This window comes from Channa argus, unplaced genomic scaffold (genome assembly GCF_033026475.1).
Source record: "Channa argus isolate prfri unplaced genomic scaffold, Channa argus male v1.0 Contig199, whole genome shotgun sequence".
Classification (NCBI taxonomy): Eukaryota; Metazoa; Chordata; class Actinopteri; order Anabantiformes; family Channidae; genus Channa; species Channa argus.
Genome location: NW_027125417.1, coordinates 1 through 25000, shown reverse-complemented (window position 1 = coordinate 25000; position 25000 = coordinate 1). Strand labels below are relative to the sequence as shown.

Below are 25000 nucleotides of genomic sequence, written 5' to 3'. Positions count from 1 at the left end.
TTGAATTGTTAGGTTTTGTGCCGTGGTTTTGTTTATAAATTGTATATTTTGTAAATAGTATTAAATCTGTAGGGGTGAACTGCCATTTTCTTTGGACTGTTTTCACATTAGGGAGTTAGGGTTAGCGACTGTCTTTTGGTTTGTTTATTTCTATCAGGCTAGCTAGCACTTTCTGTGGGAAATGGCTTATTTTGTTTATTATGTTGGCCTTGGTTCGCCCTGAGTTGTAGTGTCATGTTTTGTTTGACACTTTCTTTCGTTTAAAATAAATATCATTCTGTTGGAACATCTCGATCATGGATTTTGGTTTGGGGATCGGAGAGGGAACATGCTAATTTATCTTTGTATGTTGCACCCTGAGCCCCTAGACAAGGGCGTAACAGACCAGTACAGTTATAGTACTTTGTACTTTGCCACATTTATCTTCTTCTTAGCAAGTGTCATGCATTCTGCTTCTCCAGCGTTTTTAAGAGCTGTTGATGATGTCAAATGCAGCTTACGGCCACAACGCTCTCTAAGCGCCCGATCTCGCCCGATCTCGGCAGCCAAATAGAGCCGGGCCTGGTTAGTACTTGGTAGGAAGACCGCCTGGGAATACCAGGTGCTGTAAGCTTTTTTGCTTGGGTTTACGGGCAGCTCAAGCTGGTGTTACTGCCTATTTATTCATAGAAATTGTTCTATATTTTCATCAAATTTTGTTCTTTCATTGCTGTTTTGCTACTTTATTGGTTTGTCAACCATCGTGCTTCATTACTAGTAGACCATGTTACGGTCCTGGCCATATGTGTTGTTTTTATTTTTTTGTTCTTATAGGTGCCCTGCCTGATTGGCCGGATTTGGGGGAAGTACAGGAAGCTGATTGGTCCATCCTACACTTCCTGGAGTTTTAAAAGTACGGTTCCCAACAGCTAGCGAGGCTCTTTCTGGCAGTAGCACCTGTTTGCTGTTCTTGGTTTCCAAATCTTATTTAGCATTTTTGAATTGTTAGGTTTTGTGCCGTGGTTTTGTTTATAAATTGTATATTTTGTAAATAGTATTAAATCTGTAGGGGTGGACTGCCATTTTCTTTTCATTGTTTTCTCTTGTTTTCACATTAGGGAGTTAGGGTTAGCGACTGTCTTTTAGTTTGTTTATTTCTATCAGGCTAGCTAGCGCTTTCTGTGGGAAATGGCTTATTTTGTTTATTATGTTGGCCTTGGTTCGCCCTGAGTTGTAGTGTCATGTTTTGTTTGACACTTTCTTTCGTTTAAAATAAATATCATTCTGTTGGAACATCTCAATCCTGGATTTTGGTTTGAGGATCGGAGAGGGAACATGCAAATTTATCTTTGTATGTTTCACCCTGACCCCCTAGACAGGGGCGTAACAGACCAGTACAGTTATAGTACTTTGTACTTTGCCACATTTATCTTCTTCTTAGCAAGTGTCATGCATTCTGCTTCTCCAGCGTTTTTAAGAGCTGTTGATGATGTCAAATGCAGCTTACGGCCACACCGCTCTCTAAGCGCCCGATCTCGTCTGATCTCGGCAGCCAAATAGAGCCGGGCCTGGTTAGTACTTGGTAGGAAGACCGCCTGGGAATACCAGGTGCTGTAAGCTTTTTTGTTTGGGTTTACGGGCAGCACAAGCTGGTGTTACTGCCTTTTAATTCATAGAAATTGTTCTATATTTTCATCAAATTTTGTTCTTTCATTGCTGTTTTGCTACTTTATTGGTTTGCCAACCATCGTGCTTCATTACTAGTAGACCATGTTACGGTCCTGGCCATATGTGTTGTTTTTATTTTGTTGTTCTTATAGGTGCCCTGCCTGATTGGCCGGATTGGGGGGCAGTACAGGAAGCTGATTGGTCCATCCTACACTTCCTGGAGTTTTAAAAGTACGGTTCCCAACAGCTAGCGAGGCTCTTTCTGGCATCAGCACCTGTTTGCTGTTCTTGGTTTCTAAACCTTATTTAGCATTTTTGAATTGTTAGGTTTTGTGCCGTGGTTTTGTTTATAAATTGTATATTTTGTAAATAGTATTAAATCTGTAGGGGTGAACTGCCATTTTCTTTGGACTGTTTTCACATTAGGGAGTTAGGGTTAGCGACTGTCTTTTGGTTTGTTTATTTCTATCAGGCTAGCTAGCACTTTCTGTGGGAAATGGCTTATTTTGTTTATTATGTTGGCCTTGGTTCGCCCTGAGTTGTAGTGTCATGTTTTGTTTGACACTTTCTTTCGTTTAAAATAAATATCATTCTGTTGGAACATCTCGATCCTGGATTTTGGTTTGGGGATCGGAGAGGGAACATGCTAATTTATCTTTGTATGTTGCACCCTGAGCCCCTAGACAGGGGCGTAACAGACCAGTACAGTTATAGTACTTTGTACTTTGCCACATTTATCTTCTTCTTAGCAAGTGTCATGCATTCTGCTTCTCCAGCGTTTTTAAGAGCTGTTGATGATGTCAAATGCAGCTTACGGCCACACCGCTCTCTAAGCGCCCGATCTCGTCCGATCTCGGCAGCCAAATAGAGCCGGGCCTGGTTAGTACTTGGTAGGAAGACCGCCTGGGAATACCAGGTGCTGTAAGCTTTTTTGCTTGGGTTTACGGGCAGCACAAGCTGGTGTTACTGCCTATTAATTCATAGAAATTGTTCTATATTTTCATCAAATTTTGTTCTTTCATTGCTGTTTTGCTACTTTATTGGTTTGCCAACCATCGTGCTTCATTACTAGTAGACCATGTTACGGTCCTGGCCATATGTGTTGTTTTTATTTTCTTGTTCTTATAGGTGCCCTGCCTGATTGGCCGGATTGGGGGGCAGTACAGGAAGCTGATTGGTCCATCCTACACTTCCTGGAGTTTTAAAAGTACGGTTCCCAACAGCTAGCGAGGCTCTTTCTGGCATCAGCACCTGTTTGCTGTTCTTGGTTTCTAAACCTTATTTAGCATTTTTGAATTGTTAGGTTTTGTGCCGTGGTTTTGTTTATAAATTGTATATTTTGTAAATAGTATTAAATCTGTAGGGGTGAACAGCCATTTTCTTTTGATTGTTTTCTCTTGTTTTCACATTAGGGAGTTAGGGTTAGCGACTGTCTTTTGGTTTGTTTATTTCTATCAGGCTAGCTAGCACTTTCTGTGGGAAATGGCTTATTTTGTTTATTATGTTGGCCTTGGTTCGCCCTGAGTTGTAGTGTCATGTTTTGTTTGACACTTTCTTTCGTTTAAAATAAATATCATTCTGTTGGAACATCTCGATCATGGATTTTGGTTTGGGGATCGGAGAGGGAACATGCTAATTTATCTTTGTATGTTGCACCCTGAGCCCCTAGACAGGGGCGTAACAGACCAGTACAGTTATAGTACTTTGTACTTTGCCACATTTATCTTCTTCTTAGCAAATGTCATGCATTCTGCTTCTCCAGCGTTTTTAAGAGCTGTTGATGATGTCAAATGCAGCTTACGGCCACAACGCTCTCTAAGCGCCCGATCTCGCCCGATCTCGGCAGCCAAATAGAGCCGGGCCTGGTTAGTACTTGGTAGGAAGACCGCCTGGGAATACCAGGTGCTGTAAGCTTTTTTGCTTGGGTTTACGGGCAGCTCAAGCTGGTGTTACTGCCTATTTATTCATAGAAATTGTTCTATATTTTCATCAAATTTTGTTCTTTCATTGCTGTTTTGCTACTTTATTGGTTTGTCAACCATCGTGCTTCATTACTAGTAGACCATGTTACGGTCCTGGCCATATGTGTTGTTTTTATTTTCTTGTTCTTATAGGTGCCCTGCCTGATTGGCCGGATTGGGGGGCAGTACAGGAAGCTGATTGGTCCATCCTACACTTCCTGGAGTTTTAAAAGTACGGTTCCCAACAGCTAGCGAGGCTCTTTCTGGCATCAGCACCTGTTTGCTGTTCTTGGTTTCTAAACCTTATTTAGCATTTTTGAATTGTTAGGTTTTGTGCCGTGGTTTTGTTTATAAATTGTATATTTTGTAAATAGTATTAAATCTGTAGGGGTGAACTGCCATTTTCTTTGGACTGTTTTCACATTAGGGAGTTAGGGTTAGCGACTGTCTATTGGTTTGTTTATTTCTATCAGGCTAGCTAGCACTTTCTGTGGGAAATGGCTTATTTTGTTTATTATGTTGGCCTTGGTTCGCCCTGAGTTGTAGTGTCATGTTTTATTTGACACTTTCTTTTGTTTAAAATAAATATCATTCTGTTGGAACATCTCGATCCTGGATTTTGGTTTGGGGATCGGAGAGGGAACATTCTAATTTATCTTTGTATGTTGCACCCTGACCCCCTAGACAGGGGCGTAACAGACCAGTACAGTTATAGTACTTTGTACTTTGCCACATTTATCTTCTTCTTAGCAAGTGTCATGCATTCTGCTTCTCCAGCGTTTTTAAGAGCTGTTGATGATGTCAAATGCAGCTTACGGCCACACCGCTCTCTAAGCGCCCGATCTCGTCCGATCTCGGCAGCCAAATAGAGCCGGGCCTGGTTAGTACTTGGTAGGAAGACCGCCTGGGAATACCAGGTGCTGTAAGCTTTTTTGCTTGGGTTTACGGGCAGCACAAGCTGGTGTTACTGCCTATTAATTCATAGAAATTGTTCTATATTTTCATCAAATTTTGTTCTTTCATTGCTGTTTTGCTACTTTATTGGTTTGCCAACCATCGTGCTTCATTACTAGTGGACCATGTTACGGTCCTGGCCATATGTGTTGTTTTTATTTTGTTGTTCTTATAGGTGCCCTGCCTGATTGGCCGGATTGGGGGGCAGTACAGGAAGCTGATTGGTCCATCCTACACTTCCTGGAGTTTTAAAAGTACGGTTCCCAACAGCTAGCGAGGCTCTTTCTGGCATCAGCACCTGTTTGCTGTTCTTGGTTTCTAAACCTTATTTAGCATTTTTGAATTGTTAGGTTTTGTGCCGTGGTTTTGTTTATAAATTGTATATTTTGTAAATAGTATTAAATCTGTAGGGGTGAACTGCCATTTTCTTTGGACTGTTTTCACATTAGGGAGTTAGGGTTAGCGACTGTCTTTTGGTTTGTTTATTTCTATCAGGCTAGCTAGCACTTTCTGTGGGAAATGGCTTATTTTGTTTATTATGTTGGCCTTGGTTCGCCCTGAGTTGTAGTGTCATGTTTTGTTTGACACTTTCTTTCGTTTAAAATAAATATTATTCTGTTGGAACATCTCGATCCTGGATTTTGGTTTGGGGATCGGAGAGGGAACATGCTAATTTATCTTTGTATGTTGCACCCTGAGCCCCTAGACAGGGGCGTAACCGACCAGTACAGTTATAGTACTTTGTACTTTGCCACATTTATCTTCTTCTTAGCAAGTGTCATGCATTCTGCTTCTCCAGCGTTTTTAAGAGCTGTTGATGATGTCAAATGCAGCTTACGGCCACACCGCTCTCTGAGCGCCCGATCTCGTCCGATCTCGGCAGCCAAATAGATCCAGGTGCTGTAAGCTTTTTTGCTTGGGTTTACGGGCAGCACAAGCTGTTGTTACTGCCTATTTATTCATAGAAATTGTTCTATATTTTCATCAAATTTTGTTCTTTCATTGCTGTTTTGCTACTTTATTGGTTTGCCAACCATCGTGCTTCATTACTAGTAGACCATGTTACGGTCCTGGCCATATGTGTTGTTTTTATTTTGTTGTTCTTATAGGTGCCCTGCCTGATTGGCCGGATTGGGGGGCAGTACAGGAAGCTGATTGGTCCATCCTACACTTCCTGGAGTTTTAAAAGTACGGTTCCCAACAGCTAGCGAGGCTCTTTCTGGCATCAGCACCTGTTTGCTGTTCTTGGTTTCTAAACCTTATTTAGCATTTTTGAATTGTTAGGTTTTGTGCCGTGGTTTTGTTTATAAATTGTATATTTTGTAAATAGTATTAAATCTGTAGGGGTGAACTGCCATTTTCTTTGGACTGTTTTCACATTAGGGAGTTAGGGTTAGCGACTGTCTTTTGGTTTGTTTATTTCTATCAGGCTAGCTAGCACTTTCTGTGGGAAATGGCTTATTTTGTTTATTATGTTGGCCTTGGTTCGCCCTGAGTTGTAGTGTCATGTTTTGTTTGACACTTTCTTTCGTTTAAAATAAATATCATTCTGTTGGAACATCTCGATCATGGATTTTGGTTTGGGGATCGGAGAGGGAACATGCTAATTTATCTTTGTATGTTGCACCCTGAGCCCCTAGACAGGGGCGTAACAGACCAGTACAGTTATAGTACTTTGTACTTTGCCACATTTATCTTCTTCTTAGCAAGTGTCATGCATTCTGCTTCTCCAGCGTTTTTAAGAGCTGTTGATGATGTCAAATGCAGCTTACGGCCACACCGCTCTCTAAGCGCCCGATCTCGTCCGATCTCGGCAGCCAAATAGAGCCGGGCCTGGTTAGTACTTGGTAGGAAGACCGCCTGGGAATACCAGGTGCTGTAAGCTTTTTTGCTTGGGTTTACGGGCAGCACAAGCTGTTGTTACTGCCTATTTATTCATAGAAATTGTTCTATATTTTCATCAAATTTTGTTCTTTCATTGCTGTTTTGCTACTTTATTGGTTTGTCAACCATCGTGCTTCATTACTAGTAGACCATGTTACGGTCCTGGCCATATGTGTTGTTTTTATTTTGTTGTTCTTATAGGTGCCCTGCCTGATTGGCCGGATTTGGGGGAAGTACAGGAAGCTGATTGGTCCATCCTACACTTCCTGGAGTTTTAAAAGTACGGTTCCCAACAGCTAGCGAGGCTCTTTCTGGCAGCAGCACCTGTTTGCTGTTCTTGGTTTCCAAACCTTATTTAGCATTTTTGAATTGTTAGGTTTTGTGCCGTGGTTTTGTTTATAAATTGTATATTTTGTAAATAGTATTAAATCTGTAGGGGTGAACTGCCATTTTCTTTGGACTGTTTTCACATTAGGGAGTTAGGGTTAGCGACTGTCTTTTGGTTTGTTTATTTCTATCAGGCTAGCTAGCACTTTCTGTGGGAAATGGCTTATTTTGTTTATTATGTTGGCCTTGGTTCGCCCTGAGTTGTAGTGTCATGTTTTGTTTGACACTTTCTTTCGTTTAAAATAAATATCATTCTGTTGGAACATCTCGATCATGGATTTTGGTTTGGGGATCGGAGAGGGAACATGCTAATTTATCTTTGTATGTTGCACCCTGAGCCCCTAGACAGGGGCGTAACAGACCAGTACAGTTATAGTACTTTGTACTTTGCCACATTTATCTTCTTCTTAGCAAGTGTCATGCATTCTGCTTCTCCAGCGTTTTTAAGAGCTGTTGATGATGTCAAATGCAGCTTACGGCCACAACGCTCTCTAAGCGCCCGATCTCGCCCGATCTCGGCAGCCAAATAGAGCCGGGCCTGGTTAGTACTTGGTAGGAAGACCGCCTGGGAATACCAGGTGCTGTAAGCTTTTTTGCTTGGGTTTACGGGCAGCTCAAGCTGGTGTTACTGCCTATTTATTCATAGAAATTGTTCTATATTTTCATCAAATTTTGTTCTTTCATTGCTGTTTTGCTACTTTATTGGTTTGTCAACCATCGTACTTCATTACTAGTAGACCATGTTACGGTCCTGGCCATATGTGTTGTTTTTATTTTCTTGTTCTTATAGGTGCCCTGCCTGATTGGCCGGATTTGGGGGAAGTACAGGAAGCTGATTGGTCCATCTTACACTTCCTGGAGTTTTAAAAGTACGGTTCCCAACAGCTAGCGAGGCTCTTTCTGGCAGTAGCACCTGTTTGCTGTTCTTGGTTTCCAAATCTTATTTAGCATTTTTGAATTGTTAGGTTTTGTTCCGTGGTTTTATTTATATATTGTATATTTTGTAAATAGTATTAAATCTGTAGGGGTGGACTGCCATTTTCTTTTGATTGTTTTCTCTTGTTTTCACATTAGGGAGTTAGGGTTAGCGACTGTCTTTTGGTTTGTTTATTTCTATCAGGCTAGCTAGCGCTTTCTGTGGGAAATGGCTTATTTTGTTTATTATGTTGGCCTTGGTTCGCCCTGAGTTGTAGTGTCATGTTTTGTTTGACACTTTCTTTCGTTTAAAATAAATATCATTCTGTTGGAACATCTCAGTCCTGGATTTTGGTTTGAGGATCGGAGAGGGAACATGCAAATTTATCTTTGTATGTTTCACCCTGACCCCCTAGACAGGGGCGTAACAGACCAGTACAGTTATAGTACTTTGTACTTTGCCACATTTATCTTCTTCTTAGCAAGTGTCATGCATTCTGCTTCTCCAGCGTTTTTAAGAGCTGTTGATGATGTCAAATGCAGCTTACGGCCACACCGCTCTCTAAGCGCCCGATCTCGCCCGATCTCGGCAGCCAAATAGAGCCGGGCCTGGTTAGTACTTGGTAGGAAGACCGCCTGGGAATACCAGGTGCTGTAAGCTTTTTTGCTTGGGTTTACGGGCAGCACAAGCTGGTGTTACTGCCTATTTATTCATAGAAATTGTTCTATATTTTCATCAAATTTTGTTCTTTCATTGCTGTTTTGCTACTTTATTGGTTTGCCAACCATCGTGCTTCATTACTAGTAGACCATGTTACGGTCCTGGCCATATGTGTTGTTTTTATTTTCTTGTTCTTATAGGTGCCCTGCCTGATTGGCCGGATTTGGGGGAAGTACAGGAAGCTGATTGGTCCATCCTACACTTCCTGGAGTTTTAAAAGTACGGTTCCCAACAGCTAGCGAGGCTCTTTCTGGCAGTAGCACCTGTTTGCTGTTCTTGGTTTCCAAATCTTATTTAGCATTTTTGAATTGTTAGGTTTTGTGCCGTGGTTTTGTTTATAAATTGTATATTTTGTAAATAGTATTAAATCTGTAGGGGTGGACTGCCATTTTCTTTTCATTGTTTTCTCTTGTTTTCACATTAGGGAGTTAGGGTTAGCGACTGTCTTTTAGTTTGTTTATTTCTATCAGGCTAGCTAGCGCTTTCTGTGGGAAATGGCTTATTTTGTTTATTATGTTGGCCTTGGTTCGCCCTGAGTTGTAGTGTCATGTTTTGTTTGACACTTTCTTTCGTTTAAAATAAATATCATTCTGTTGGAACATCTCAATCCTGGATTTTGGTTTGAGGATCGGAGAGGGAACATGCAAATTTATCTTTGTATGTTTCACCCTGACCCCCTAGACAGGGGCGTAACAGACCAGTACAGTTATAGTACTTTGTACTTTGCCACATTTATCTTCTTCTTAGCAAGTGTCATGCATTCTGCTTCTCCAGCGTTTTTAAGAGCTGTTGATGATGTCAAATGCAGCTTACGGCCACACCGCTCTCTAAGCGCCCGATCTCGTCTGATCTCGGCAGCCAAATAGAGCCGGGCCTGGTTAGTACTTGGTAGGAAGACCGCCTGGGAATACCAGGTGCTGTAAGCTTTTTTGCTTGGGTTTACGGGCAGCACAAGCTGGTGTTACTGCCTATTAATTCATAGAAATTGTTCTATATTTTCATCAAATTTTGTTCTTTCATTGCTGTTTTGCTACTTTATTGGTTTGCCAACCATCGTGCTTCATTACTAGTAGACCATGTTACGGTCCTGGCCATATGTGTTGTTTTTATTTTGTTGTTCTTATAGGTGCCCTGCCTGATTGGCCGGATTGGGGGGCAGTACAGGAAGCTGATTGGTCCATCCTACACTTCCTGGAGTTTTAAAAGTACGGTTCCCAACAGCTAGCGAGGCTCTTTCTGGCATCAGCACCTGTTTGCTGTTCTTGGTTTCTAAACCTTATTTAGCATTTTTGAATTGTTAGGTTTTGTGCCGTGGTTTTGTTTATAAATTGTATATTTTGTAAATAGTATTAAATCTGTAGGGGTGAACTGCCATTTTCTTTGGACTGTTTTCACATTAGGGAGTTAGGGTTAGCGACTGTCTTTTGGTTTGTTTATTTCTATCAGGCTAGCTAGCACTTTCTGTGGGAAATGGCTTATTTTGTTTATTATGTTGGCCTTGGTTCGCCCTGAGTTGTAGTGTCATGTTTTGTTTGACACTTTCTTTCGTTTAAAATAAATATCATTCTGTTGGAACATCTCGATCCTGGATTTTGGTTTGGGGATCGGAGAGGGAACATGCTAATTTATCTTTGTATGTTGCACCCTGAGCCCCTAGACAGGGGCGTAACAGACCAGTACAGTTATAGTACTTTGTACTTTGCCACATTTATCTTCTTCTTAGCAAGTGTCATGCATTCTGCTTCTCCAGCGTTTTTAAGAGCTGTTGATGATGTCAAATGCAGCTTACGGCCACACCGCTCTCTAAGCGCCCGATCTCGTCCGATCTCGGCAGCCAAATAGAGCCGGGCCTGGTTAGTACTTGGTAGGAAGACCGCCTGGGAATACCAGGTGCTGTAAGCTTTTTTGCTTGGGTTTACGGGCAGCACAAGCTGGTGTTACTGCCTATTAATTCATAGAAATTGTTCTATATTTTCATCAAATTTTGTTCTTTCATTGCTGTTTTGCTACTTTATTGGTTTGCCAACCATCGTGCTTCATTACTAGTAGACCATGTTACGGTCCTGGCCATATGTGTTGTTTTTATTTTCTTGTTCTTATAGGTGCCCTGCCTGATTGGCCGGATTGGGGGGCAGTACAGGAAGCTGATTGGTCCATCCTACACTTCCTGGAGTTTTAAAAGTATGGTTCCCAACAGCTAGCGAGGCTCTTTCTGGCATCAGCACCTGTTTGCTGTTCTTGGTTTCTAAACCTTATTTAGCATTTTTGAATTGTTAGGTTTTGTGCCGTGGTTTTGTTTATAAATTGTATATTTTGTAAATAGTATTAAATCTGTAGGGGTGAACTGCCATTTTCTTTGGACTGTTTTCACATTAGGGAGTTAGGGTTAGCGACTGTCTTTTGGTTTGTTTATTTCTATCAGGCTAGCTAGCACTTTCTGTGGGAAATGGCTTATTTTGTTTATTATGTTGGCCTTGGTTCGCCCTGAGTTGTAGTGTCATGTTTTGTTTGACACTTTCTTTCGTTTAAAATAAATATTATTCTGTTGGAACATCTCGATCCTGGATTTTGGTTTGGGGATCGGAGAGGGAACATGCTAATTTATCTTTGTATGTTGCACCCTGAGCCCCTAGACAGGGGCGTAACCGACCAGTACAGTTATAGTACTTTGTACTTTGCCACATTTATCTTCTTCTTAGCAAGTGTCATGCATTCTGCTTCTCCAGCGTTTTTAAGAGCTGTTGATGATGTCAAATGCAGCTTACGGCCACACCGCTCTCTGAGCGCCCGATCTCGTCCGATCTCGGCAGCCAAATAGAGCCAGGTGCTGTAAGCTTTTTTGCTTGGGTTTACGGGCAGCACAAGCTGTTGTTACTGCCTATTTATTCATAGAAATTGTTCTATATTTTCATCAAATTTTGTTCTTTCATTGCTGTTTTGCTACTTTATTGGTTTGTCAACCATCGTGCTTCATTACTAGTAGACCATGTTACGGTCCTGGCCATATGTGTTGTTTTTATTTTGTTGTTCTTATAGGTGCCCTGCCTGATTGGCCGGATTTGGGGGAAGTACAGGAAGCTGATTGGTCCATCCTACACTTCCTGGAGTTTTAAAAGTACGGTTCCCAACAGCTAGCGAGGCTCTTTCTGGCAGCAGCACCTGTTTGCTGTTCTTGGTTTCCAAACCTTATTTAGCATTTTTGAATTGTTAGGTTTTGTGCCGTGGTTTTGTTTATAAATTGTATATTTTGTAAATAGTATTAAATCTGTAGGGGTGAACAGCCATTTTCTTTTGATTGTTTTCTCTTGTTTTCACATTAGGGAGTTAGGGTTAGCGACTGTCTTTTGGTTTGTTTATTTCTATCAGGCTAGCTAGCACTTTCTGTGGGAAATGGCTTATTTTGTTTATTATGTTGGCCTTGGTTCGCCCTGAGTTGTAGTGTCATGTTTTGTTTGACACTTTCTTTCGTTTAAAATAAATATCATTCTGTTGGAACATCTCGATCCTGGATTTTGGTTTGGGGATCGGAGAGGGAACATGCTAATTTATCTTTGTATGTTGCACCCTGAGCCCCTAGACAGGGGCGTAACAGACCAGTACAGTTATAGTACTTTGTACTTTGCCACATTTATCTTCTTCTTAGCAAGTGTCATGCATTCTGCTTCTCCAGCGTTTTTAAGAGCTGTTGATGATGTCAAATGCAGCTTACGGCCACAACGCTCTCTAAGCGCCCGATCTCGCCCAATCTCGGCAGCCAAATAGAGCCGGGCCTGGTTAGTACTTGGTAGGAAGACCGCCTGGGAATACCAGGTGCTGTAAGCTTTTTTGCTTGGGTTTACGGGCAGCTCAAGCTGGTGTTACTGCCTATTTATTCATAGAAATTGTTCTATATTTTCATCAAATTTTGTTCTTTCATTGCTGTTTTGCTACTTTATTGGTTTGTCAACCATCGTGCTTCATTACTAGTAGACCATGTTACGGTCCTGGCCATATGTGTTGTTTTTATTTTCTTGTTCTTATAGGTGCCCTGCCTGATTGGCCGGATTGGGGGGCAGTACAGGAAGCTGATTGGTCCATCCTACACTTCCTGGAGTTTTAAAAGTACGGTTCCCAACAGCTAGCGAGGCTCTTTCTGGCATCAGCACCTGTTTGCTGTTCTTGGTTTCTAAACCTTATTTAGCATTTTTGAATTGTTAGGTTTTGTGCCGTGGTTTTGTTTATAAATTGTATATTTTGTAAATAGTATTAAATCTGTAGGGGTGAACTGCCATTTTCTTTGGACTGTTTTCACATTAGGAAGTTAGGGTTAGCGACTGTCTATTGGTTTGTTTATTTCTATCAGGCTAGCTAGCACTTTCTGTGGGAAATGGCTTATTTTGTTTATTATGTTGGCCTTGGTTCGCCCTGAGTTGTAGTGTCATGTTTTATTTGACACTTTCTTTTGTTTAAAATAAATATCATTCTGTTGGAACATCTCGATCCTGGATTTTGGTTTGGGGATCGGAGAGGGAACATTCTAATTTATCTTTGTATGTTGCACCCTGACCCCCTAGACAGGGGCGTAACAGACCAGTACAGTTATAGTACTTTGTACTTTGCCACATTTATCTTCTTCTTAGCAAGTGTCATGCATTCTGCTTCTCCAGCGTTTTTAAGAGCTGTTGATGATGTCAAATGCAGCTTACGGCCACACCGCTCTCTAAGCGCCCGATCTCGTCCGATCTCGGCAGCCAAATAGAGCCGGGCCTGGTTAGTACTTGGTAGGAAGACCGCCTGGGAATACCAGGTGCTGTAAGCTTTTTTGCTTGGGTTTACGGGCAGCACAAGCTGGTGTTACTGCCTATTAATTCATAGAAATTGTTCTATATTTTCATCAAATTTTGTTCTTTCATTGCTGTTTTGCTACTTTATTGGTTTGCCAACCATCGTGCTTCATTACTAGTAGACCATGTTACGGTCCTGGCCATATGTGTTGTTTTTATTTTGTTGTTCTTATAGGTGCCCTGCCTGATTGGCCGGATTGGGGGGCAGTACAGAAAGCTGATTGGTCCATCCTACACTTCCTGGAGTTTTAAAAGTACGGTTCCCAACAGCTAGCGAGGCTCTTTCTGGCATCAGCACCTGTTTGCTGTTCTTGGTTTCTAAACCTTATTTAGCATTTTTGAATTGTTAGGTTTTGTGCCGTGGTTTTGTTTATAAATTGTATATTTTGTAAATAGTATTAAATCTGTAGGGGTGAACTGCCATTTTCTTTGGACTGTTTTCACATTAGGGAGTTAGGGTTAGCGACTGTCTTTTGGTTTGTTTATTTCTATCAGGCTAGCTAGCACTTTCTGTGGGAAATGGCTTATTTTGTTTATTATGTTGGCCTTGGTTCGCCCTGAGTTGTAGTGTCATGTTTTGTTTGACACTTTCTTTCGTTTAAAATAAATATCATTCTGTTGGAACATCTCGATCCTGGATTTTGGTTTGGGGATCGGAGAGGGAACATGCTAATTTATCTTTGTATGTTGCACCCTGAGCCCCTAGACAGGGGCGTAACAGACCAGTACAGTTATAGTACTTTGTACTTTGCCACATTTATCTTCTTCTTAGCAAGTGTCATGCATTCTGCTTCTCCAGCGTTTTTAAGAGCTGTTGATGATGTCAAATGCAGCTTACGGCCACACCGCTCTCTAAGCGCCCGATCTCGTCCGATCTCGGCAGCCAAATAGAGCCGGGCCTGGTTAGTACTTGGTAGGAAGACCGCCTGGGAATACCAGGTGCTGTAAGCTTTTTTGCTTGGGTTTACGGGCAGCACAAGCTGTTGTTACTGCCTATTTATTCATAGAAATTGTTCTATATTTTCATCAAATTTTGTTCTTTCATTGCTGTTTTGCTACTTTATTGGTTTGTCAACCATCGTGCTTCATTACTAGTAGACCATGTTACGGTCCTGGCCATATGTGTTGTTTTTATTTTCTTGTTCTTATAGGTGCCCTGCCTGATTGGCCGGATTTGGGGGAAGTACAGGAAGCTGATTGGTCCATCCTACACTTCCTGGAGTTTTAAAAGTACGGTTCCCAACAGCTAGCGAGGCTCTTTCTGGCAGTAGCACCTGTTTGCTGTTCTTGGTTTCCAAATCTTATTTAGCATTTTTGAATTGTTAGGTTTTGTGCCGTGGTTTTGTTTATAAATTGTATATTTTGTAAATAGTATTAAATCTGTAGGGGTGGACTGCCATTTTCTTTTCATTGTTTTCTCTTGTTTTCACATTAGGGAGTTAGGGTTAGCGACTGTCTTTTAGTTTGTTTATTTCTATCAGGCTAGCTAGCGCTTTCTGTGGGAAATGGCTTATTTTGTTTATTATGTTGGCCTTGGTTCGCCCTGAGTTGTAGTGTCATGTTTTGTTTGACACTTTCTTTCGTTTAAAATAAATATCATTCTGTTGGAACATCTCAATCCTGGATTTTGGTTTGAGGATCGGAGAGGGAACATGCAAATTTATCTTTGTATGTTTCACCCTGACCCCCTAGACAGGGGCGTAACAGACCAGTACAGTTATAGTACTTTGTACTTTGCCACATTTATCTTCTTCTTAGCAAGTGTCATGCATTCTGCTTCTCCAGCGTTTTTAAGAGCTGTTGATGATGTCAAATGCAGCTTACGGCCACACCGCTCTCTAAGCGCCCGATCTCGTCCGATCTCGGCAGCCAAATAGAGCCGGGCCTGGTTAGTACTTGGTAGGAAGACCGCCTGGGAATACCAGGTGCTGTAAGCTTTTTTGCTTGGGTTTACGGGCAGCACAAGCTGGTGTTACTGCCTATTAATTCATAGAAATTGTTCTATATTTTCATCAAATTTTGTTCTTTCATTGCTGTTTTGCTACTTTATTGGTTTGCCAACCATCGTGCTTCATTACTAGTAGACCATGTTACGGTCCTGGCCATATGTGTTGTTTTTATTTTCTTGTTCTTATAGGTGCCCTGCCTGATTGGCCGGATTGGGGGGCAGTACAGGAAGCTGATTGGTCCATCCTACACTTCCTGGAGTTTTAAAAGTACGGTTCCCAACAGCTAGCGAGGCTCTTTCTGGCATCAGCACCTGTTTGCTGTTCTTGGTTTCTAAACCTTATTTAGCATTTTTGAATTGTTAGGTTTTGTGCCGTGGTTTTGTTTATAAATTGTATATTTTGTAAATAGTATTAAATCTGTAGGGGTGAACTGCCATTTTCTTTGGACTGTTTTCACATTAGGGAGTTAGGGTTAGCGACTGTCTTTTGGTTTGTTTATTTCTATCAGGCTAGCTAGCACTTTCTGTGGGAAATGGCTTATTTTGTTTATTATGTTGGCCTTGGTTCGCCCTGAGTTGTAGTGTCATGTTTTGTTTGACACTTTCTTTCGTTTAAAATAAATATCATTCTGTTGGAACATCTCGATCCTGGATTTTGGTTTGGGGATCGGAGAGGGAACATGCTAATTTATCTTTGTATGTTGCACCCTGAGCCCCTAGACAGGGGCGTAACAGACCAGTACAGTTATACTACTTTGTACTTTGCCACATTTATCTTCTTCTTAGCAAGTGTCATGCATTCTGCTTCTCCAGCGTTTTTAAGAGCTGTTGATGATGTCAAATGCAGCTTACGGCCACACCGCTCTCTGAGCGCCCGATCTCGTCCGATCTCGGCAGCCAAATAGAGCCAGGTGCTGTAAGCTTTTTTGCTTGGGTTTACGGGCAGCACAAGCTGTTGTTACTGCCTATTTATTCATAGAAATTGTTCTATATTTTCATCAAATTTTGTTCTTTCATTGCTGTTTTGCTACTTTATTGGTTTGTCAACCATCGTGCTTCATTACTAGTAGACCATGTTACGGTCCTGGCCATATGTGTTGTTTTTATTTTGTTGTTCTTATAGGTGCCCTGCCTGATTGGCCGGATTTGGGGGAAGTACAGGAAGCTGATTGGTCCATCCTACACTTCCTGGAGTTTTAAAAGTACGGTTCCCAACAGCTAGCGAGGCTCTTTCTGGCAGCAGCACCTGTTTGCTGTTCTTGGTTTCCAAACCTTATTTAGCATTTTTGAATTGTTAGGTTTTGTGCCGTGGTTTTGTTTATAAATTGTATATTTTGTAAATAGTATTAAATCTGTAGGGGTGAACAGCCATTTTCTTTTGATTGTTTTCTCTTGTTTTCACATTAGGGAGTTAGGGTTAGCGACTGTCTTTTGGTTTGTTTATTTCTATCAGGCTAGCTAGCACTTTCTGTGGGAAATGGCTTATTTTGTTTATTATGTTGGCCTTGGTTCGCCCTGAGTTGTAGTGTCATGTTTTGTTTGACACTTTCTTTCGTTTAAAATAAATATCATTCTGTTGGAACATCTCGATCCTGGATTTTGGTTTGGGGATCGGAGAGGGAACATGCTAATTTATCTTTGTATGTTGCACCCTGAGCCCCTAGACAGGGGCGTAACAGACCAGTACAGTTATAGTACTTTGTACTTTGCCACATTTATCTTCTTCTTAGCAAGTGTCATGCATTCTGCTTCTCCAGCGTTTTTAAGAGCTGTTGATGATGTCAAATGCAGCTTACGGCCACAACGCTCTCTAAGCGCCCGATCTCGCCCAATCTCGGCAGCCAAATAGAGCCGGGCCTGGTTAGTACTTGGTAGGAAGACCGCCTGGGAATACCAGGTGCTGTAAGCTTTTTTGCTTGGGTTTACGGGCAGCTCAAGCTGGTGTTACTGCCTATTTATTCATAGAAATTGTTCTATATTTTCATCAAATTTTGTTCTTTCATTGCTGTTTTGCTACTTTATTGGTTTGTCAACCATCGTGCTTCATTACTAGTAGACCATGTTACGGTCCTGGCCATATGTGTTGTTTTTATTTTCTTGTTCTTATAGGTGCCCTGCCTGATTGGCCGGATTGGGGGGCAGTACAGGAAGCTGATTGGTCCATCCTACACTTCCTGGAGTTTTAAAAGTACGGTTCCCAACAGCTAGCGAGGCTCTTTCTGGCATCAGCACCTGTTTGCTGTTCTTGGTTTCTAAACCTTATTTAGCATTTTTGAATTGTTAGGTTTTGTGCCGTGGTTTTGTTTATAAATTGTATATTTTGTAAATAGTATTAAATCTGTAGGGGTGAACTGCCATTTTCTTTGGACTGTTTTCACATTAGGAAGTTAGGGTTAGCGACTGTCTATTGGTTTGTTTATTTCTATCAGGCTAGCTAGCACTTTCTGTGGGAAATGGCTTATTTTGTTTATTATGTTGGCCTTGGTTCGCCCTGAGTTGTAGTGTCATGTTTTATTTGACACTTTCTTTTGTTTAAAATAAATATCATTCTGTTGGAACATCTCGATCCTGGATTTTGGTTTGGGGATCGGAGAGGGAACATTCTAATTTATCTTTGTATGTTGCACCCTGACCCCCTAGACAGGGGCGTAACAGACCAGTACAGTTATAGTACTTTGTACTTTGCCACATTTATCTTCTTCTTAGCAAGTGTCATGCATTCTGCTTCTCCAGCGTTTTTAAGAGCTGTTGATGATGTCAAATGCAGCTTACGGCCACACCGCTCTCTAAGCGCCCGATCTCGTCCGATCTCGGCAGCCAAATAGAGCCGGGCCTGGTTAGTACTTGGTAGGAAGACCGCCTGGGAATACCAGGTGCTGTAAGCTTTTTTGCTTGGGTTTACGGGCAGCACAAGCTGGTGTTACTGCCTATTAATTCATAGAAATTGTTCTATATTTTCATCAAATTTTGTTCTTTCATTGCTGTTTTGCTACTTTATTGGTTTGCCAACCATCGTGCTTCATTACTAGTAGACCATGTTACGGTCCTGGCCATATGTGTTGTTTTTATTTTGTTGTTCTTATAGGTGCCCTGCCTGATTGGCCGGATTGGGGGGCAGTACAGAAAGCTGATTGGTCCATCCTACACTTCCTGGAGTTTTAAAAGTACGGTTCCCAACAGCTAGCGAGGCTCTTTCTGGCATCAGCACCTGTTTGCTGTTCTTGGTTTCTAAACCTTATTTAGCATTTTTGAATTGTTAGGTTTTGTGCCGTGGTTTTGTTTATAAATTGTATATTTTGTAAATAGTATTAAATCTGTAGGGGTGAACTGCCATTTTCTTTGGACTGTTTTCACATTAGGGAGTTAGGGTTAGCAACTGTCTTTTGGTTTGTTTATTTCTATCAGGCTAGCTAGCACTTTCTGTGGGAAATGGCTTATTTTGTTTATTATGTTGGCCTTGGTTCGCCCTGAGTTGTAGTGTCATGTTTTGTTTGACACTTTCTTTCGTTTAAAATAAATATCATTCTGTTGGAACATCTCGATCCTGGATTTTGGTTTGGGGATCGGAGAGGGAACATGCTAATTTATCTTTGTATGTTGCACCCTGAGCCCCTAGACAGGGGCGTAACAGACCAGTACAGTTATAGTACTTTGTACTTTGCCACATTTATCTTCTTCTTAGCAAGTGTCATGCATTCTGCTTCTCCAGCGTTTTTAAGAGCTGTTGATGATGTCAAATGCAGCTTACGGCCACACCGCTCTCTAATCGCCCGATCTCGTCCGATCTCGGCAGCCAAATAGAGCCGGGCCTGGTTAGTACTTGGTAGGAAGACCGCCTGGGAATACCAGGTGCTGTAAGCTTTTTTGCTTGGGTTTACGGGCAGCACAAGCTGTTGTTACTGCCTATTTATTCATAGAAATTGTTCTATATTTTCATCAAATTTTGTTCTTTCATTGCTGTTTTGCTACTTTATTGGTTTGTCAACCATCGTGCTTCATTACTAGTAGACCATGTTACGGTCCTGGCCATATGTGTTGTTTTTATTTTCTTGTTCTTATAGGTGCCCTGCCTGATTGGCCGGATTTGGGGGAAGTACAGGAAGCTGATTGGTCCATCCTACACTTCCTGGAGTTTTAAAAGTACGGTTCCCAACAGCTAGCGAGGCTCTTTCTGGCAGTAGCACCTGTTTGCTGTTCTTGGTTTCCAAATCTTATTTAGCATTTTTGAATTGTTAGGTTTTGTGCCGTGGTTTTGTTTATAAATTGTATATTTTGTAAATAGTATTAAATCTGTAGGGGTGGACTGCCATTTTCTTTTCATTGTTTTCTCTTGTTTTCACATTAGGGAGTTAGGGTTAGCGACTGTCTTTTAGTTTGTTTATTTCTATCAGGCTAGCTAGCGCTTTCTGTGGGAAATGGCTTATTTTGTTTATTATGTTGGCCTTGGTTCGCCCTGAGTTGTAGTGTCATGTTTTGTTTGACACTTTCTTTCGTTTAAAATAAATATCATTCTGTTGGAACATCTCAATCCTGGATTTTGGTTTGAGGATCGGAGAGGGAACATGCAAATTTATCTTTGTATGTTTCACCCTGACCCCCTAGACAGGGGCGTAACAGACCAGTACAGTTATAGTACTTTGTACTTTGCCACATTTATCTTCTTCTTAGCAAGTGTCATGCATTCTGCTTCTCCAGCGTTTTTAAGAGCTGTTGATGATGTCAAATGCAGCTTACGGCCACACCGCTCTCTAAGCGCCCGATCTCGTCTGATCTCGGCAGCCAAATAGAGCCGGGCCTGGTTAGTACTTGGTAGGAAGACCGCCTGGGAATACCAGGTGCTGTAAGCTTTTTTGCTTGGGTTTACGGGCAGCTCAAGCTGGTGTTACTGCCTATTTATTCATAGAAATTGTTCTATATTTTCATCAAATTTTGTTCTTTCATTGCTGTTTTGCTACTTTATTGGTTTGTCAACCATCGTGCTTCATTACTAGTAGACCATGTTACGGTCCTGGCCATATGTGTTGTTTTTATTTTCTTGTTCTTATAGGTGCCCTGCCTGATTGGCCGGATTTGGGGGAAGTACAGGAAGCTGATTGGTCCATCCTACACTTCCTGGAGTTTTAAAAGTACGGTTCCCAACAGCTAGCGAGGCTCTTTCTGGCAGTAGCACCTGTTTGCTGTTCTTGGTTTCCAAATCTTATTTAGCATTTTTGAATTGTTAGGTTTTGTTCCGTGGTTTTATTTATATATTGTATATTTTGTAAATAGTATTAAATCTGTAGGGGTGGACTGCCATTTTCTTTTGATTGTTTTCTCTTGTTTTCACATTAGGGAGTTAGGGTTAGCGACTGTCTTTTGGTTTGTTTATTTCTATCAGGCTAGCTAGCGCTTTCTGTGGGAAATGGCTTATTTTGTTTATTATGTTGGCCTTGGTTCGCCCTGAGTTGTAGTGTCATGTTTTGTTTGACACTTTCTTTCGTTTAAAATAAATATCATTCTGTTGGAACATCTCGATCCTGGATTTTGGTTTGAGGATCGGAGAGGGAACATGCAAATTTATCTTTGTATGTTTCACCCTGACCCCCTAGACAGGGGCGTAACAGACCAGTACAGTTATAGTACTTTGTACTTTGCCACATTTATCTTCTTCTTAGCAAGTGTCATGCATTCTGCTTCTCCAGCGTTTTTAAGAGCTGTTGATGATGTCAAATGCAGCTTACGGCCACACCGCTCTCTAAGCGCCCGATCTCGCCCGATCTCGGCAGCCAAATAGAGCCGGGCCTGGTTAGTACTTGGTAGGAAGACCGCCTGGGAATACCAGGTGCTGTAAGCTTTTTTGCTTGGGTTTACGGGCAGCACAAGCTGGTGTTACTGCCTATTTATTCATAGAAATTGTTCTATATTTTCATCAAATTTTGTTCTTTCATTGCTGTTTTGCTACTTTATTGGTTTGCCAACCATCGTGCTTCATTACTAGTAGACCATGTTACGGTCCTGGCCATATGTGTTGTTTTTATTTTCTTGTTCTTATAGGTGCCCTGCCTGATTGGCCGGATTTGGGGGAAGTACAGGAAGCTGATTGGTCCATCCTACACTTCCTGGAGTTTTAAAAGTACGGTTCCCAACAGCTAGCGAGGCTCTTTCTGGCAGTAGCACCTGTTTGCTGTTCTTGGTTTCCAAATCTTATTTAGCATTTTTGAATTGTTAGGTTTTGTGCCGTGGTTTTGTTTATAAATTGTATATTTTGTAAATAGTATTAAATCTGTAGGGGTGGACTGCCATTTTCTTTTCATTGTTTTCTCTTGTTTTCACATTAGGGAGTTAGGGTTAGCGACTGTCTTTTAGTTTGTTTATTTCTATCAGGCTAGCTAGCGCTTTCTGTGGGAAATGGCTTATTTTGTTTATTATGTTGGCCTTGGTTCGCCCTGAGTTGTAGTGTCATGTTTTGTTTGACACTTTCTTACGTTTAAAATAAATATCATTCTGTTGGAACATCTCAATCCTGGATTTTGGTTTGAGGATCGGAGAGGGAACATGCAAATTTATCTTTGTATGTTTCACCCTGACCCCCTAGACAGGGGCGTAACAGACCAGTACAGTTATAGTACTTTGTACTTTGCCACATTTATCTTCTTCTTAGCAAGTGTCATGCATTCTGCTTCTCCAGCGTTTTTAAGAGCTGTTGATGATGTCAAATGCAGCTTACGGCCACACCGCTCTCTAAGCGCCCGATCTCGTCTGATCTCGGCAGCCAAATAGAGCCGGGCCTGGTTAGTACTTGGTAGGAAGACCGCCTGGGAATACCAGGTGCTGTAAGCTTTTTTGCTTGGGTTTACGGGCAGCACAAGCTGGTGTTACTGCCTATTAATTCATAGAAATTGTTCTATATTTTCATCAAATTTTGTTCTTTCATTGCTGTTTTGCTACTTTATTGGTTTGCCAACCATCGTGCTTCATTACTAGTAGACCATGTTACGGTCCTGGCCATATGTGTTGTTTTTATTTTGTTGTTCTTATAGGTGCCCTGCCTGATTGGCCGGATTGGGGGGCAGTACAGGAAGCTGATTGGTCCATCCTACACTTCCTGGAGTTTTAAAAGTACGGTTCCCAACAGCTAGCGAGGCTCTTTCTGGCATCAGCACCTGTTTGCTGTTCTTGGTTTCTAAACCTTATTTAGCATTTTTGAATTGTTAGGTTTTGTGCCGTGGTTTTGTTTATAAATTGTATATTTTGTAAATAGTATTAAATCTGTAGGGGTGAACTGCCATTTTCTTTGGACTGTTTTCACATTAGGGAGTTAGGGTTAGCGACTGTCTTTTGGTTTGTTTATTTCTATCAGGCTAGCTAGCACTTTCTGTGGGAAATGGCTTATTTTGTTTATTATGTTGGCCTTGGTTCGCCCTGAGTTGTAGTGTCATGTTTTGTTTGACACTTTCTTTCGTTTAAAATAAATATTATTCTGTTGGAACATCTCGATCCTGGATTTTGGTTTGGGGATCGGAGAGGGAACATGCTAATTTATCTTTGTATGTTGCACCCTGAGCCCCTAGACAGGGGCGTAACCGACCAGTACAGTTATAGTACTTTGTACTTTGCCACATTTATCTTCTTCTTAGCAAGTGTCATGCATTCTGCTTCTCCAGCGTTTTTAAGAGCTGTTGATGATGTCAAATGCAGCTTACGGCCACACCGCTCTCTGAGCGCCCGATCTCGTCCGATCTCGGCAGCCAAATAGAGCCAGGTGCTGTAAGCTTTTTTGCTTGGGTTTACGGGCAGCACAAGCTGTTGTTACTGCCTATTTATTCATAGAAATTGTTCTATATTTTCATCAAATTTTGTTCTTTCATTGCTGTTTTGCTACTTTATTGGTTTGTCAACCATCGTGCTTCATTACTAGTAGACCATGTTACGGTCCTGGCCATATGTGTTGTTTTTATTTTGTTGTTCTTATAGGTGCCCTGCCTGATTGGCCGGATTTGGGGGAAGTACAGGAAGCTGATTGGTCCATCCTACACTTCCTGGAGTTTTAAAAGTACGGTTCCCAACAGCTAGCGAGGCTCTTTCTGGCAGCAGCACCTGTTTGCTGTTCTTGGTTTCCAAACCTTATTTAGCATTTTTGAATTGTTAGGTTTTGTGCCGTGGTTTTGTTTATAAATTGTATATTTTGTAAATAGTATTAAATCTGTAGGGGTGAACAGCCATTTTCTTTTGATTGTTTTCTCTTGTTTTCACATTAGGGAGTTAGGGTTAGCGACTGTCTTTTGGTTTGTTTATTTCTATCAGGCTAGCTAGCACTTTCTGTGGGAAATGGCTTATTTTGTTTATTATGTTGGCCTTGGTTCGCCCTGAGTTGTAGTGTCATGTTTTGTTTGACACTTTCTTTCGTTTAAAATAAATATCATTCTGTTGGAACATCTCGATCCTGGATTTTGGTTTGGGGATCGGAGAGGGAACTTGCTAATTTATCTTTGTATGTTGCACCCTGACCCCCTAGACAGGGGCGTAACAGACCAGTACAGTTATAGTACTTTGTACTTTGCCACATTTATCTTCTTCTTAGCAAGTGTCATGCATTCTGCTTTTCCAGCGTTTTTAAGAGCTGTTGATGATGTCAAATGCAGCTTACGGCCACACCGCTCTCTAAGCGCCCGATCTCGTCCGATCTCGGCAGCCAACCGGGCCTGGTTAGTACTTGGTAGGAAGACCGCCTGGGAATCCCAGGTGCTGTAAGCTTTTTTGCTTGGGTTTACGGGCAGCACAAGCTGGTGTTACTGCCTATTTATTCATAGAAATTGTTCTATATTTTCATCAAATTATGTTGTTTCATTGCTGTTTTGCTTCTTTATTGGTTTGTCAACCATCGTGCTTCATTACTAGTAGACCATGTTACGGTCCTGGCCATATGTGTTGTTTTTATTTTCTTGTTCTTATAGGTGCCCTGCCTGATTGGCCGGATTGGGGGGAAGTAGAGGAAGCTGATTGGTCCATCCTACACTTCCTGGAGTTTTTAAAGTACGGTTCCCAACAGCTAGCGAGGCTCTTTCTGGCAGCAGCACCTGTTTCCTGTTCTTGGTTTCCAAACCTTATTTAGCATTTTTTAATTGTTAGGTTTTGTTCCTTGGTTTTATTTATAAATTGTATATTTTGTAAATAGTATTAAATCTGTAGGGGTGAACTGCCATTTTCTTTGGATTGTTTTCTCTTGTTTTCACATTAGGGAGTTAGGGTTAGCGACTGTATTTTGGTTTGTTTATTTCTATCAGGCTAGCTAGGACTTTCTGTGGGAAATGGCTTATTTTGTTTATTATGTTGGCCTTGGTTCACCCTGAGTTGTAGTGTCATGTTTTGTTTGACACTTTCTTTCGTTTAAAATAAATATAATTCTGTTGGAACATCTCAATCCTGGATTTTGGTTTGGGGATCGGAGAGGGAACATGCTAATTTATCTTTGTATGTTGCACCCTGACCCCCTAGACAGGGGCGTAACAGACCAGTACAGTTATACTACTTTGTACTTTGCCACATTTATCTTCTTCTTAGCAAGTGTCATGCATTCTGCTTCTCCAGCGTTTTTAAGAGCTGTTGATGATGTCAAATGCAGCTTACGGCCACACCGCTCTCTAAGCGCCCGATCTCGTCCGATCTTGGCAGCCAAATAGAGCCGGGCCTGGTTAGTACTTGGTAGGAAGACCGCCTGGGAATACCAGGTGCTGTAAGCGGTCCTGGCCATATGTGTTGTTTTTATTTTGTTGTTCTTATA

The 25000-nt window shown here is 41.4% G+C and overlaps 22 pseudogenes; all 22 read left to right on the top strand.

Moving 5' to 3' along the window:
• The first annotated feature begins 494 nt into the window (after positions 1–494).
• Positions 495–613, top strand: LOC137122739 (5S ribosomal RNA; annotated as a pseudogene).
• Positions 614–1480: 867 nt separating this feature from the next.
• LOC137122731 (5S ribosomal RNA) lies at positions 1481–1599 on the top strand (annotated as a pseudogene).
• An 857-nt stretch (positions 1600–2456) lies between these two features.
• LOC137122726 (5S ribosomal RNA) lies at positions 2457–2575 on the top strand (annotated as a pseudogene).
• An 867-nt stretch (positions 2576–3442) lies between these two features.
• On the top strand, positions 3443–3561 carry LOC137122738 (5S ribosomal RNA; annotated as a pseudogene).
• Positions 3562–4418: 857 nt separating this feature from the next.
• On the top strand, positions 4419–4537 carry LOC137122725 (5S ribosomal RNA; annotated as a pseudogene).
• Positions 4538–6328: 1791 nt separating this feature from the next.
• LOC137122724 (5S ribosomal RNA) lies at positions 6329–6447 on the top strand (annotated as a pseudogene).
• An 857-nt stretch (positions 6448–7304) lies between these two features.
• LOC137122737 (5S ribosomal RNA) lies at positions 7305–7423 on the top strand (annotated as a pseudogene).
• Positions 7424–8290: 867 nt separating this feature from the next.
• LOC137122734 (5S ribosomal RNA) lies at positions 8291–8409 on the top strand (annotated as a pseudogene).
• An 867-nt stretch (positions 8410–9276) lies between these two features.
• Positions 9277–9395, top strand: LOC137122730 (5S ribosomal RNA; annotated as a pseudogene).
• An 857-nt stretch (positions 9396–10252) lies between these two features.
• On the top strand, positions 10253–10371 carry LOC137122746 (5S ribosomal RNA; annotated as a pseudogene).
• Positions 10372–12172: 1801 nt separating this feature from the next.
• On the top strand, positions 12173–12291 carry LOC137122741 (5S ribosomal RNA; annotated as a pseudogene).
• Positions 12292–13148: 857 nt separating this feature from the next.
• LOC137122745 (5S ribosomal RNA) lies at positions 13149–13267 on the top strand (annotated as a pseudogene).
• Positions 13268–14124: 857 nt separating this feature from the next.
• On the top strand, positions 14125–14243 carry LOC137122744 (5S ribosomal RNA; annotated as a pseudogene).
• An 867-nt stretch (positions 14244–15110) lies between these two features.
• Positions 15111–15229, top strand: LOC137122735 (5S ribosomal RNA; annotated as a pseudogene).
• A 1801-nt stretch (positions 15230–17030) lies between these two features.
• LOC137122740 (5S ribosomal RNA) lies at positions 17031–17149 on the top strand (annotated as a pseudogene).
• Positions 17150–18006: 857 nt separating this feature from the next.
• LOC137122723 (5S ribosomal RNA) lies at positions 18007–18125 on the top strand (annotated as a pseudogene).
• An 857-nt stretch (positions 18126–18982) lies between these two features.
• LOC137122732 (5S ribosomal RNA) lies at positions 18983–19101 on the top strand (annotated as a pseudogene).
• Positions 19102–19968: 867 nt separating this feature from the next.
• Positions 19969–20087, top strand: LOC137122729 (5S ribosomal RNA; annotated as a pseudogene).
• Positions 20088–20954: 867 nt separating this feature from the next.
• Positions 20955–21073, top strand: LOC137122733 (5S ribosomal RNA; annotated as a pseudogene).
• Positions 21074–21940: 867 nt separating this feature from the next.
• On the top strand, positions 21941–22059 carry LOC137122728 (5S ribosomal RNA; annotated as a pseudogene).
• A 1801-nt stretch (positions 22060–23860) lies between these two features.
• Positions 23861–23973, top strand: LOC137122742 (5S ribosomal RNA; annotated as a pseudogene).
• An 867-nt stretch (positions 23974–24840) lies between these two features.
• LOC137122736 (5S ribosomal RNA) lies at positions 24841–24959 on the top strand (annotated as a pseudogene).
• The last annotated feature ends 41 nt before the right edge of the window (positions 24960–25000 follow it).